Source organism: Hoplias malabaricus, chromosome 18 (assembly GCF_029633855.1).
Source record: "Hoplias malabaricus isolate fHopMal1 chromosome 18, fHopMal1.hap1, whole genome shotgun sequence".
In the NCBI taxonomy this organism is placed as follows: domain Eukaryota; kingdom Metazoa; phylum Chordata; class Actinopteri; order Characiformes; family Erythrinidae; genus Hoplias; species Hoplias malabaricus.
This window is the reverse complement of record NC_089817.1, coordinates 16,387,416-16,399,574: the sequence shown is the minus strand read 5'-3', so window position 1 is coordinate 16,399,574 and position 12,159 is coordinate 16,387,416. Positions and strand designations below refer to the sequence as shown.

The 12,159-nt window shown below is 38.9% G+C and overlaps 1 protein-coding gene across 2 annotated transcripts in view; it reads left to right on the top strand.

Annotated features, from left to right (window-relative positions):
- tiam1a (TIAM Rac1 associated GEF 1a) overlaps positions 1 to 12,159 on the top strand; it is a 116,450-nt gene that overhangs the window by 10,126 nt on the left and 94,165 nt on the right. The window contains exon 1 of one of the 2 annotated variants that reach the window (XM_066651044.1): positions 2,856 to 2,921. The exons of the other annotated variant lie outside the window; for it this stretch is intronic. The gene's annotated coding sequence lies outside the window, so the exon portion shown is untranslated. Of the gene's footprint in view, positions 1 to 2,855; positions 2,922 to 12,159 lie in introns of those variants that run through there. 2 annotated transcript variants of the gene reach the window in all.

Here is a 12,159-nt window from a genome sequence, read left to right as displayed (position 1 = left end):
TGTGAAGGAGAAAGGTGTTGATGGGGTTTATATGAGTCTTTTCCACTCTGGTGCATCTGTGTACAGTTAGACAGAGTGACACCCATGGAAAAGGGACAGTTGGTCCTTTACGCTACTTAAACCCAGCAGTGAATCTGCCTCGGTGTCTGAGACTGACTGCATTTCAACCAAAGCCGAGGACCGTCATGGCCCACGTCCGTCCTCACTGACCTGGAAGAGATCTGACCACTTAGCGGAAGGAGGCACACTTCTCTGATAACACTCTGCTTTTAATGACCAGCCAGGCACGCTGAAAACACTACTGCTTCTGTTGTGATTCTTCCTGTAATTTGGGGGGGGTTGTGCTAATGGAGGATACCCACACCCCCCTTTATTTATTGCCAACAAGGCCTTGTCCATATTGATCACTGAAAGGCATGTAATCTAATCTTGTAGAGTAAATATATTCCAATTACAATAAATAACTTTACATCTTACAGAGCCCCTAAGGTGACATTCCGCATAAATAAAATTAATGCATGGCCATGACATATTAAGTCATGGACACAAGATCCTGATGCAAGGCCACAACTTAGTAAGCCACAGGAACACAGGAATAGTTAAGTCTCAGCCATATATTATGATCTCATTCCCACAAGTTAACATGGCCTGGCTATTCATTATTTTTATTTGTGGAGATGTCACTTTAGAGGCTCAGTATCTTCACTAACTTTGGAACTTCACATTAATAGAAGTTAAAAGGGAAAACAAATGCATTGGAACATAGAATTACTACTTCATTTTTTGGCTAACATTAAGATTCTAGATTCTAGCATGTGCTCTAATATTATTTATTGCTGAGAAATATTGGTTTAACTCACAGCTAAAACTGTGTCTTGTCTTTATTTGAAAGTTATTGTTTATATTTGGTAAGAAGAATGTAAGTTGTAATATAGGCATGATGGCAGTATTTATATATTTCTGTGCCTCAGTCACTAATGCTGCATTAATAATGTCAGGTTAATCACTGAGACTAAGCTGCTGATGCTGCACCTCAGTATTCATTTGAAGAAAAGTGTTTGTGTGCTCCTGAATTTGTAGTCAGTTCCACCTGACATAATGCCTCTGAATGAATGCAACAAAAAAATAATATGACCTACCTATGGAGATTAGAGCAAAATCCTCAACCTATTTCATGCTTTTCAACATTTGGGGGTTGACTTTGAATGACATGCAGAGCGGCCAATCCAAAGCTTGTCGTTTATTAATTCATTTTTAAAATGCTGTATAGAACTGTGTATAGGTATAGTGTAGATATCCAATCAGAATGCAACTAGAAGTGTGGCCAAACTCCCTATAGATATCAGACTCTGTATTTACAGTAGGGGGTGGTGTCTGTGGCTGACACTAATCAACAACAGACACAAGTAACTAAGCAAGGTGAGTAATAGATTGTTGAAATAAAGAAATGATAGGGCAGTGTAGTTTGTGTGGATGGACTCTGGTGTGTAATATGCAGTGATTTTAGCTCTAAATTAAAGTAATATTTAAAGGCAGCAAAACATTTATTGCCTACTCTATTGTTAGCACATCACAGAACTTTTGCAATTACAAATGTGTACTGCGCTGTTTATATGACCCTGCAGATGGATTTAACACAACCCCTCGCAGCAGTCTTTCTCACACTTACTGACGTCAATCTACCTGATCACATGTTTGCCTTGCTGTTATCTCCTCATATCTCAGCTTTACTCTGCTTCCTGAGGATCTGTAGCAGGAGGGAGGAAGAGCCAAACGTTCTTATGAGATCTCCACTACAGAGATCAATGTTTTGGGATTTAAGACTGACTCCCTGTTTTAAACCTGTGTTTTTTTTTGTTTTTTTTTAACACGGGTTCTCAGCCCCACATCTCCAGGATCAAACTCTAATCATTCAAATACTTATACTACTATTATTATACTACTGTTAGTTCTTAAACCTGCAGTGTGATTGGCTGAGAGACTTTTAGGGAGTGTCTTTACTGCACGATGATGGCACTCTGACTGAAGGTCTTTAAGTATTACTCCGCCACATACACATGTAATCTAGCAATGACTCCAGCACTTACAAGAGAGCAGGGGGTGCCTAACAAATTGAAACTGCAACTGTAAGGGGAGCCCAAGTGCAAAAACAAATCTTACCTTCTGTTCCTTTAAAACCTAACAATAAACGGCGATGGCAAAACTGCAGCAGAATCACAATTATACATCACTTGGACTGTACCAAGCTTTTAGTTAAGAAATATACCCACAATTATGTAAATCATCATTTAATTTGTGAAAGGCACTATATAGGTTTCACCTAATTATTATTATTATTATTATACACTATAATAATTGTAGAACCTGTAAGTTGTGTTGATTTAATAGAGGCAATTTTATATCCAGGACTCCTATGTTCTTTTATTTTGCACAGTTCTATAACGAAAGCTTATAAATATCCACCTCTCCTTCTGGAGAAGAGAATGTAATATACCTTTAGGGAACAAAACTGAACTTTAACACCACTGTTGTATCTTTTAAAGGTACATTTTCTCTGTTTGTAACTTTGGTAACAATAATATTCCTCTACTGTAGCTTTTGTTTTGAGAGTTTACGCAGAAAGCAAATTTATTCTTAAGTTATAAACATGTGTAGAATAGTGACCTGCTGGCAAGTCCTAATAAGGGATTAGTTTCTCCTACTCACCTCTCTCTCTCATACATTTAAAAACATAGCACAAGGAACACAAACATTTATTTGCATTTTCTCCCTACGTAGTTTTTGTTTTGCATATTTTTCTGAAGTCTGTTGAAAGCTCCTTTCTCTAGCGCTGTTCAGTAAAAGAATGTTTGAATATTTGGAAGATGGCACTCAGTTTGGAATATGTACTGCCCAGCTGAAAATCAGAAGACATATAGACTGTAAGTTGTACCATATAAGCAACTCTCCTGTTTATTATATGTGGAGTGTATGTTTTGAAGTTAATTCCTGAAAGAGTGCTGTTAAAAAAGCCTCATTGTCGTGTTCATGACGTGTTCAGCCTCCACGCCTGCTGTGGAACATGACATGCCGCTTATAGGCAGAGGAGGTGAGGAGTAGGAGAGGTGTCGTGTGTGTGTGTGTGTAATTTATGATTTCCCACAGATATGAGTCCATTTGTGCTAATCTGCTGGAGACCATAAGGTGCATTGGGCCAAATGCACACTTAATAAGCTGGTAATTTTACTCAATGTGTAATGAGCCATTGATTTATATATATTCAGGCCCTGGCAATGTTTATGCACTAGCATCACCACTATTGGGTGGGGTCTCTCTGGCCCACACACACACACACACACACACACACACACACACACGCGTATACACAGATGAACAGATAAGACTAGCTGTTGTCTCCTTCACAAAGACGTCCAGCAATAGGGTGGGTCTACTGTAATACAATATATCTCATTACAAACGCACAAAGCCAAGTCTAAGAACCTGATATACTGCTTACTCCCTCAGTAATAGACTACATGGCCAAATATTTGTAAACACCTCAGTATAAGTATCTAACTTCACTAATGTCCTCATGTAATCCTCACTGCACATTAATTCTAAAAGTTTTCTAGAAATTAGAAACTAGAACATGGTTAAATAATCTCCTGTTAATCTGTGTGGACTGTCATACAGAATATTTGTTGACCTTTTTTTGTAAAAGCGTGTCCAAAACTGTGGGTTTAGAGGGTCATGATGATTAGTTTGTGGGCCATTGCTCTATATAATGATCCATCTAAACTAGGCCTGGTTTAAGGCCTTGATCTGTGGGGCTTAGCTAAATGTCACTCTACATTTACAGTGCAAAGATGTGATGAAGTATGTATTCATTAGCTTTAAATGCGGAATGTGCTGTGTTAATATACATTTGTTGCTCAGGGGCTTATTTGTAGCTATTAATGGTTTAAGGTATGGGGAGGTGTAAGGGTACGTTATGTAATTTTTAGATCTTATTTAATATCAATTTATTAAAGGATTTTAGTGAATTCAGGCTTCAAGTTTTTTTTAACCGCTTTTCCAGAGCCTAGCTGGAATCATTGAGTTCAAGGCAGGAATACACCCTGGAGGGGGCGCCAGTCATTCACAGGGCAACACACACTCGCACATTCACACCTATGGACACTTTTTTTGAGTCGCCAATCCACCTACCAACATTTCTTTTTGGACTGTGGGAGGAAACCCATGCGGACACTAGGAGAACACACCAACTCCTCACAGACAGTCACCCAGAGCGGGACTATATACATATCCTTACTGCATCATTTGAACACAGCAGCTGTCCTTCACGGAAATTACATGAGGAATGGAACTATAGAAATGCTCCAGAATTACTTGGAATTAAATCTTTTCACGCTGACTTCCACTGAAAGTTAAGAAGGAGATTTTGAGCATTTGAGATGTGTGTGCGTGCATGTGTGTGTGTGGTTGTGTGCGTCTTCACTGTTTGTGTGTGACACATTTGGTCTTCTACATCGACATAACAAAAGCAGTTCTTCACCTCTCGGCCTGTCTTTTGTTCTCCTTTCCAGCTCTTTGTTTGTGCGCATGTTGACGCAGCTGCAGACGGATGAGATAACCACACACAGTCGTTCCTCTCCTTCCCCTTACTTCCCTCTCTCCTTTTTCTCTCTCTCTCTCTGCTTCCCTGTCTCTCTCTCTCTCTCTCTCTCTCTCTCTCTAACCAGGTCTTGTTTAGGCTTGTTTGGGCTGGGGGACTTCCTGAGAATTTGCCTCAGGTGTGTTTACCCATAGGAAAGGAACCACCCCGGCATACCCCCCTCACCCCCCACCGCCCCATACACACACCTTTCTCTCTCTCTCTCTCTCTCTCTCTCTCTCTCTACTAGGTGCATTAGTGTTTTGTGTTGGACCAAAGCCTGATTCTGTCACTCATTAAGTGTCACAGGCAGGAGTGTGTCTGTGTGTTTGTTTGTAAGTGCCAGAAGCTGTCCCACACACAAAGCTACACATGATTAGCCTATAGTACGCTTCAGGACTGGTCTGGCAGTGCTGTGTGCTTTGAGGTGTGATGTAATTGTGGCAGACCAGCAGTGACATGTGTTCATTAATAGCCTGAATGGAGTTTTGCAGGACTGTTGTTATTCTGTTTTTGAGTATGGTGTGCATGTATGTGTGCACATATAAAAAAACTGTCTGTTATTGAAGATAATGTGATATAAAGCCTCAATGTCAGTAAATCATTGCTGTAAAAATATGATAATGACTACAGAGTTTACTAAATTAATGTAACTTTTTTAAATGCATGTTGAACTGCCTGAGTGAATAAAAGCATACTGAACTGAACCTGGATCAGTATTGAATTAAGATAATCTAGATACTTTAGATTTGCTTTTGTAATCAAAGAAAAATAATGAGCTGAATTGAAATTCATTTTTAGGTGATGTTTGTATAAAAGTCAGATAACATTTCCTCGATATTTGCTAGCTCTCAGGTCTGTTTGCATGCTGGAAAAAGCTCCAGTGTTTGCATACATACCTAATTTGGTAAATAGGGGAAAAAAGGGTCTCAGTCTCAGAGAAAGTGTTCTTAGTCCAAAACAACTCAGGCTTTTCCTTTGTGTCGCTGACTGAACCATGACCAAGAATGGGTATCTAGAGGCGTTTGGATGACGGACAGATTTTAGACTTTTAAAAGCATGAAAACGGATGAAAAATGCTGCTTTATTTTTGGTTGATAGGTGGGTAACGTTGACATATTTCTGCTCTTATAGATTACTTAAGATGAATTTAATTAATTCGGGAGACCATTATTTGCATGAAAGTAAACAGAGACTGAAAGTGCTGCAAAATTAAACAACTGGATTTCCAACTGAACTTCTATGGTAATTCAAACAGCGAATAAAAACTTACAGACAAGTCAAATGCCAGCCATGTAGAAACAACAGTGTGCTCCTTTCTCAAACGTAATGTTCCAACTTGCAAGATGTGGAGCATCTTGCAAGGGGAGTTTGTTTTGCTGGGAGACATGTAGCTCTCCAGAATTGTTGATGTTGCCCTTAATTCCTGAACTTAATATACTTCTGAATTGATTTGAGCTGCATTTGGTCCAGCTTGAGTCAATTAATCAGTTAATTTGGTTTAATTGAATTTAGGATTAGAATAGAGCTGAATGGAATTCAATTGGGTTGAGTTGAATTGAAATAAATAAATATAAAATAAATATTATTGAAATATTATCTCAATATTATATATTATATATTATATTATCTTACTGAAGTGAATTGAGAACTGAAGTAACATCTCTATGTTTATTAAATTAAGTCGACTTAATGAGAAAGGACAGATTTGAAGTTCTAAGTAAAGCCCCCTCAAGTAAAGTGAACTGAACTGAACTAAATTAAAGGGAACAGAGCATGGATCATTATTTGGATGACACTGTTGCTTCTGTCATGTTTTCTGACTGAAGAGAGTGACTGTGCCAATGCTTTCCGAATGTTTCATCACTTGTCTCCTGATCAGCGGGGTGCCCTGCATCAGCACTAGGTGAATATGGAAGGCATTAACCCAAGCTTTACACACACACATTGCAGCATGTCTGCTGACGAGAAGAGTGTGTGACAGCAGGTGTGCAGGAGAAGAGCCTTAGGCTTCATTCTGACTCATGTGAGGCAAAGAGACGCCTCATATGAATCTAATTAATGAATCACGGGAACAAAATTAGACAAAGAACTGAGTTAAAATGAGAGAAATCATCCGTGCACAACCTCGCTTCAAATTCATTCATTGATTTTTTTTCTGTCTTATAACCACAAAATTGGTTCCCAAATTATTCAAAGCACTACATGATCAAGCAAAGGAATCTGCTTTAAATCAGCATCTGCCCACTGGCTTCTAGTAAAAGTGTGATTCAAGTCAACAGGTATTCTGTTCTTTAGAAAATATATAGAAGAAATTGTTATACCTGGTTATTAGGTTTGTCACAATAGCTATTTTTTGGCATCAATATATTGTCCTGGAAATAATTGCGATGAATGATATTATTGCTCTTTTTGACATAATTTTATTCCACTGATAATATTATAATATAATAGCATAATAATGCAGTTTACACACGTTTAAAGAGCAATGCACTCTATTTGGTATATTCAGACATTGCATTCAGAATAGAAAAGAATATTTAAATATCCCAAATAAATAAAAACTGAATAAAATAACACCACTCTTTTCAACAGCCCCTAAAATAAAGAGATAAAAATAACCAGATAATGGAACAGCACGACCTTAGTTCGTATGGAAACAGTCATGCACTCAAATACAATGGCCAGTACGGTGGTAAGCAAAAGGAAATGTCCAACCATATGTTGTATGACAAATAGATAATGTAATTATTGTGACAGGCCTAGTGGTAATTATGAGTATGATACAGATACAGCAGATAAAAAAATGTAGTTACTTGCTGTTCAATGAAGTTCTATTGCACTGTGCTAAACTGCATTAATATCAAAGCAGTGAGCGCTGACGTGTAATGAACAGTCAGAACTGTAAGCAGTGACCCTATTGACAGGAACTGCTGAATCTGATCCCCAGTGATGCCAGAGACATCTGTGGTCAAGCGAATGTAATTGGCAGAGCTTTCTCAGGGTGGATAAGTTGGCCCTATTTCTATAGTCTTTTAGGTAACTGAAAAGAAATGGGCAGTTAGGCTCTGTTAACTCTGAAGGGCAAAATTGCAAATTACAAGTGACCAAATCCCATTTGTATGGTGAAACTATGGTCATGTACTCCCACTGTTCCTCACAGAAAGAGTCTGCACCTATATTAGTCTGTAGAGGGCAGAAAGGCACGAAGCTCCACTGCCAAATGACAGAAATACCTTACATTAATATAAATTCACATGCTGATTCTGACTTAAATCCCGTTTGAAACCTTCTACAAATGTGGCTGCCTTTTTAAATATGCACAAAAAATGGGTGCTTTTCCATTGCATGATACCTACAATAACTGACTCTACTCGGTTTTAGTACCTGCTTCCTGGTTCATATTCCACCATCACAGCTGCCCCTGACATGTAGCTGGTGACGTTGCAAAATACTCTCTCTAATGGGAACAGCAGGCTCTAAAATCCACAACAGCAGAGGTAATATTAAACGCTGTTTACACGTTGTGTATTCATGTTGTTTTTGTTATTGTTGTTATTTAGGACTTAACACAGCTTACCCCACACCAGTTCAAACAAGTCAGTGTCATTTTTTGTAATCCTTGTTGCACTGTCCAACTCTCGCTGGATTCTTTCACAGACCCCCACTTCAAGGAATGTTTGACCCTCTTCAAAAGATGGTGGCATCATTTTATAAGCTGCTACTGTGAGTCAGATACAACCACTGGTTCAAAAAAAATGTCATGTTTTAGTCTCTATTCAGCTCTACCTATAGGATCAAGGCTTTATTGTTCTCCTCCTAGTGTGTTGTAAGTCAAAAAATAAATGTAGTTTTATATGTCCCAGGACAGTGTGTTCCTGCCTAGAAAGCGGGTGAATTTTGCAAGAATTAAATATTGTGGGGACACCAAGAACACAGGTTGGAAACCTGTTTTTTTCTTTTTGTCAGTTGGTGCAGACAGCTGCAGTTTGCTGAGTAAACAGTAAACCGTTGTAATGGTAGATGATTGCACTGCTGTGTTGGCATCTTCACCACTCTCTGGGATTTCCTCCTCTCCCTGCTCTGTCTCTCTTCATCCGTCTCCTGCAGATGCTCTTGTCTCACTGCTGGTTTGAGATTGAGATGTTGTGGCAGTGGCATGTCAAACATGTTACTTTACCATGGAAAAACATGAAAGAACAGGCATCAAAATAACGCCCAAACTCAGCACTGATAAGATTCTGCTGAATGTATTTAACCTGTTTGGCCACTTCTGTGTGTTTGTGTGTAGTATTAGGTGTAGGTCCTTCAGCCAAGCTCAGGGACATGGGAAGGTGTTTTTAGGGGAAGGTGCTGACATTTTCAGCTACGACAAATACATAGGAATATCACATTAAAAGCAAAGTCTTTTTATATTCACTTTTTCACTCGTCTAGCTACTAGATGCTTTAAATTTTATGTCAGAATTATTTTGAGAATAAATCTGTGATATTGTGAGCATAAAGTCACTGAACTACCAGACTAAGCACTATACCCGAAAATATGTTCTTTGTGCAGTGGGGTTTTCTGATAACATTTTGATTTACAGTTTTAATAACAGGAAAATGGTGGATTTTCACTTTATTATACTTTCTTTTGACCAGCCAGGTTTGTTTTTGTGATTAAACCACAGTAAATGAAGTAGCCTATAATTAAGCTTCAGAATCCAGGTCCTCTGGATACTCAATTACTGCATCTTACACCCACTCTACCATACAACACAGTGGGGACATGTAAGCGGAACTAGATGTCATCAGGTAATCCACAGTGAGCTTCTATTCAAAAAAATATTAGGAGTATTTTCAATCCTTTGTGTTATAATGGCAAAAATGGCATTGTACATTTATATGCCAACAACATATAAATATATATTAATGTAAGTAGAATTTATTATTATAATTTTTTGTAGAGGTACTTCTAACAATCCTAAAAAGCATGGGCTGCTGCAGGGTCCTCGGCACCCCCCACTTCCCACGTACCTGGACAAGCTCCTCGTCTATCAGAATAAACCAAAGCCCATCCCTCATACTCCTATTCCTCTATCCTTTTATCAGTCCATCCATCCATCCTCTCCGCCACACTCTGAAAACAGAGCAGAGAAATTAGTCCCGTTCTCCCTCCATTTCCCCCTACTTCACTGTCTGTAACCAGGTAACGCCTGTGCAATATGTGTGTGTGTGATTTCAAACCATTATGAGGTTAATTATGCCCCACATTTCCTTCAGTCAGCATATATCACCTTTGTTTCTAAAACACAAGAGATGTCTGTGTGTGTCGTTCTGTTCTTCATTGTTAATGATGGGATATCTCAGTGCTGTTATTGTATTAATTGGATATGCAAGTCATAATCACCCATCAGTCATAGTTTATCGCTGCTCTGATTAAACAAACTAATATATGAGCACTTACAGAAATTAGAAATTACAGTGCATGTTTTATACAGCCATAGAAAACTGTTACATACAGAAAGTTCATTACAATTGAATTCTGCTTCTCGTTTGCTTTAAACCAATTTAAAAAGGACATAATCAACAACTCAGAATGAATGCTATTGCAAGAAATATTAACATTATTTTTAGTTCAAATGAGCATATTTAGTGATATTTCCATGTCATTACTTAACCCCTGGAATCCCAGCGCTATTACATCTTGAGACTTAATATGCAGTAACTACATGGAAAAGATTAGACATAGATATGAAAATCTAGACATGACACTCCAAAGAAGAGTACATTTCTGTGTACATGCTCCATGAGGAATCCATTTGTTGCAGGATACAGCAGCTGTTTAATCATCCGTCTTTGTCCAGACCTCTCATTCTCAAGCTCTAACTTTGGTCTGTGGAAAAACATAGCTTTGTCGATTACAGGCCTGAACTGAGTCGAGTTAAATTACTTTTCCATTTAAACAAGTGACATTACTTTACACACGGTCTTTGCCAGCCTTAGAGGGTTTTACGCCAATTTTCTCATTGCCAGTTTCAAACACTAGCCACCAAGCTAGGAGCTACTGTGTCTTTTCAGATTAGCACTAAAACCAGTGTGATTGAAATGGTCCATCCTAGGGCTGAACGATATGGCCAAAATTAATATCACGATAAAAGCATATTCAAGCATAAACCTCTTGGCTTTATCAATATTTTTAAAGTAATCTTAAAATTGAGTGCATTGAACTGACGGCAGTGCCCGGTTGTTAATGTCAGTCCGTGACAGATGCCGTAAACAATGTATAATAAACTACTGAAAATGGGTTGAAAATCTTTATATTGTGAGGTTTATTTTGCGTCCCCTCCAGGGTGTATTCCCGCCTTGCGCCCGATGATTCCAGGTAGGCTCTGGACCCACCGCAACCCTAAATTGGATAAGCGGTTACAGATAATGGATGGATGGTTTATTTTGCACTAAACTAGTGTGACTTCAGACGAAGCTATACAGTTTAACACAATTGGAGGAGAATTTTAACTGCTGGGTTAAGACACTGTGCTAGCATTGTGCTTTTTGTTGATTACATTGAGGATAATATTCACATTTGAATTAAAATGTTTATAAATCTGGGTGAGCAGTTACCTCATTTTTATCTCAAGGCATTCAATATAGTTCCAATCAAATTCACATAGTAATCTTATTGAAGTTGTATTTAATCTAAACTGCAATATAATTGTGCTACTGCTTTAGAGTTTTTTGAGTTCTAGCATCTGCACAGACGTCAGGTTTGTCTATAAGGAGCAGTGAAGCAGTGAAGCTGACATGCAGACGCTGTGATGTAAAGTTGCAGTGAGGGCATGGTGGATCTCCTGGAGTGGAGTTAAGGGGCTGAGTGTGGAGACGGACGACTTTTCCTCCTGATTAGGGGGCTTTAAATGAGGAGCAGTGAGCCGTGCAGTGTAATGTATGGTAATCCTAGAGCTGGAGACTGATAAGCGTGACTTTGAAGCGTCTGTGGTGAAGCCATATACCTTCAGAGCGAGAGAGAGAGAGAGAGAGAGAGAGAGAGAGAGAGAGAGAGAGAGAGAGAGAGAGAGAGAGAGAGAGGTTAAAGCAGACATATGTAAGATCGGGAGCCAATGCTGGGTATGATCTCTTCTGGTCTTCAAAGGGTGCTTGTGATAAAGCCTCAGTGAGAAGGGAGATCAGACTCTTGATCACAGATCAGACCTGCACTGCTGGAGCTGGGCTCTGCTTCTTCTGGTGAAGTGGATTTTCTCCTTGCCGATGGCAGGCTTCAAAAAAGGGAAGGATGGTGAATAATGGATTTCATAAGGATTCTGGGAATATCGCAACGTTGTTGTTGCATTCAGCCACAAAAGCATTCGTGAGGTCAGGTACTGAGATTTGAAGTTCTGGATCACAAAAGCTGTTATAAAAATCCATTACTTCACTTTCCTACCCATCTAGTCAATAGTTGGCATTATGCATGGTTCCTTATGGTGCTTTTCCACTGCATGGTAATCTACTCGACTCTACTCACTTTTTGGTCCATGGTACCTG